General features: G+C 38.3%; 1 pseudogene; it reads left to right on the top strand.

Moving 5' to 3' along the window:
* The first annotated feature begins 54 nt into the window (after window positions 1-54).
* Window positions 55-2685, top strand: LOC101353542 (olfactory receptor 151-like; annotated as a pseudogene).
* The last annotated feature ends 58 nt before the right edge of the window (window positions 2686-2743 follow it).

Genomic DNA, 2743 nt, shown 5'->3' with positions numbered 1-2743 from the left:
TTCCTTCTTATTTCATTGCTTTCCTAAAAGCTTCCAAAGCTCTTCCTAGGGAAAAAACAACAAACAAACATGACAGAGTACTCATTAGAATCAAAGAACTCCAGGATTAAATTGAAAACCTGCCTAATTTGGAACATCATGTTCTCCGCACTTCCCTTAAAGATTATGGATCTTGATCCTAAGATATGCATTTAATTACCAGTGTCTCCTTGAGGAAGGCTTTGTATTCTATGGGCAACAGCAATCTAGTGCGCACAACAGGCCCAACAATAAAACTTAAAACTTTCTTAAGCTTAAAATCTGATATCCCCAGCACCAATGATTGCAGCATTGTAGGATGTAGTCACAGTTCAATCCGTAACAGCTGAGTTCCTGTTTATTCCAGACACTAACATCTCTGAGGGTACACAATTATTGGCAGCTTTCTCCTATACAGACAATTTACTATTGTTAAAAATAATACATTGTATCTATTCTCTGTAGCTTATGAAGGTCTTTGCCTAAAAATAACACAATCAGATATGAAAAATGTAATTCACCGTCTTACTAGTGCCTACCCTTAAATTCTTAATTTGATGATCATTTTGTTTCTTCGGCCACAACACGAATAAAACTATTGCTCATCATAGGGAAACAGCTTTCTTACCTTCTCTGATTTTCTTTTTCTTAGTTTCACATCCACTGTTTCCTGAAGGAAATGGCCGTACAAAATGATTCCACAATGACAGAGTTTGTTCTTGAAGGATTGACAGACAAACCAGAACTCCAGCTGCCTCTCTTCCTCCTATTCCTAGGGATCTATGGGGTCACTGTCATGGGAAATGTGGGAATGATCTTCCTAATCACTTTCAGTTCCAACCTCCAAGCTCCCATGTACTTTCTTCTTGGCAATTTGTCAGCCATAGATCTCCTTTATTCCTCAGTTATTACTTCTAAACTCCTGGAAAACTTCGTATGGGAGCAAAATGTCATTTCTCACCATGGATGTATGACACAACTTTTTTTTCTTTTGCTTTTTTGCTACTGCAGAGTGCTATATGCTAACTGCTATGGCTTATGATAGATATGTAGCTGTCTGTAGTCCATTGCTCTACAATGTCACCATGTCCCAAAATGTCTGCAATGTGCTGGTGACTAGAGTCTGTATCACAGCAACTGTTGGAGTTGTGCCCCACACATTTTCCATGATCATGCTTTTCTTCTGTGAGGACAATGTCATCCACCATTTCTTCTGTGATATACTTCCTGTCTTAAAGCTCTCATGCTCTAGTACGTACATTAATGAACTTCTGTTGATAATTGTAGGTAGATTCAATGTGTTCGCAACAACTGTGGCCATAATAATCTCTTATGCCTTTATACTGTGTAACATTCTTTGAATACCCTCAACTGAGGGTAAGTCCAAAGCCTTTAGCACCTCTGGCTCTCATCTTACAGCTGTTGGGTTTTTTAATGGATATTTATGGATATTTCATGTATTTTAAGCCATCATCCAGCAGCAACATGGCCCAGGAGAAAGTGGCCTCTGTGTTCTATACCACAGTAATCCCTGTGCTGAACCCTTTGATCTACAGCTTTGGGAATAAGGATGTAAGGAATGTGCTCAGCAAAGTCATGAATATGAGGTATGGACTACCCCAGGGTAGTAATCAGAACCACTAAAGGTCATGGTAATAGTCTACCTCTTTCTTTTTCTTAAAGCTGACTTCATTTTCTAACAATTAACACTCCCTTCTCATTTCTTTCACTACAGTTGTCAGATGTTACCCTTTTGTTGCAATCTGTGTGTGCACTCTCACACACACAAGTGCATACACATAGACATACACAGTTCTGTTTCTTGATCAAAAAACTTTATGATATTAAGATTTAGTAGATCTTCGATGAGGCTCAGCCATGTTTATTTTTAAAAATTCATGCCAAGTGAATCTACCCATCTACTACATCCTATCCGATTGAGAAACAGTGGGGTAGAATTTTTTTTCCTTTAGTTGGGGCAAATTGACAGGCATTCCCTTCTGTATCTCAGGTAAGTGATATCAGACTAGGCTGTAACAGAAAATATTAATCTTAACTCTTGATCAAGGACTGAGTTAAAAAATAATTATATACATGTATAATTGAGCCCCCCTTTATAGGCCCTGCTCTGTTTTTGTTTTGTTATATATCTTTCTTCTTAAAAGTATAGTTCCCACTAGGAACCTTTACAAAAATGAATGAGGAAATCATTAACTGGGAAATGTCTAGCTCATGGTAGGCCAGTGAAGCTATTTTCTGAGTTGAATCTTCATCCTTCTTGCAAAACTAATAGGCAACTATTGATTCTTCCTTTCAAAAGTTCAACATTATAAAAAATAGATTTTTCTTGTAAAGCTCAGGATACTGATACCATTGCCATGATCCTAGGAGGTGAGCCTAATTCTCTTCTCACACCACTGCCTCCTGTTCCATTTCCATAGAATTCTTCCTCACTGCAAGCACACCAGTTAGAGCAGTGATGGACCGTATGTTCTTTGCACAAAATTCCCTGCCCAGTTCTAACTTCAGCATCAATTGTCATCTTCTGTTATCTGCATTCTCTTTGCCTGCTTCCTAAGTGGACAGAAGTGAAGGTGACAGTTTCTACCACAAAGTTCCTTTAGTTACTCTCCTTTTCACTTTCATGGCAAAGTTGAGATTTAACAGCCTAAAGAAGAAGAGTGAATTTCAAGGTGGATGGCATAAAATTTACCTCTCTCCCCAC

The sequence above is a fragment of the Trichechus manatus genome, unplaced genomic scaffold (genome assembly GCF_000243295.1).
Source record: "Trichechus manatus latirostris isolate Lorelei unplaced genomic scaffold, TriManLat1.0 scaffold03523, whole genome shotgun sequence".
Taxonomy (NCBI): Eukaryota; Metazoa; Chordata; class Mammalia; order Sirenia; family Trichechidae; genus Trichechus; species Trichechus manatus.
This window is presented reverse-complemented; position numbering and strand designations above follow the sequence as displayed.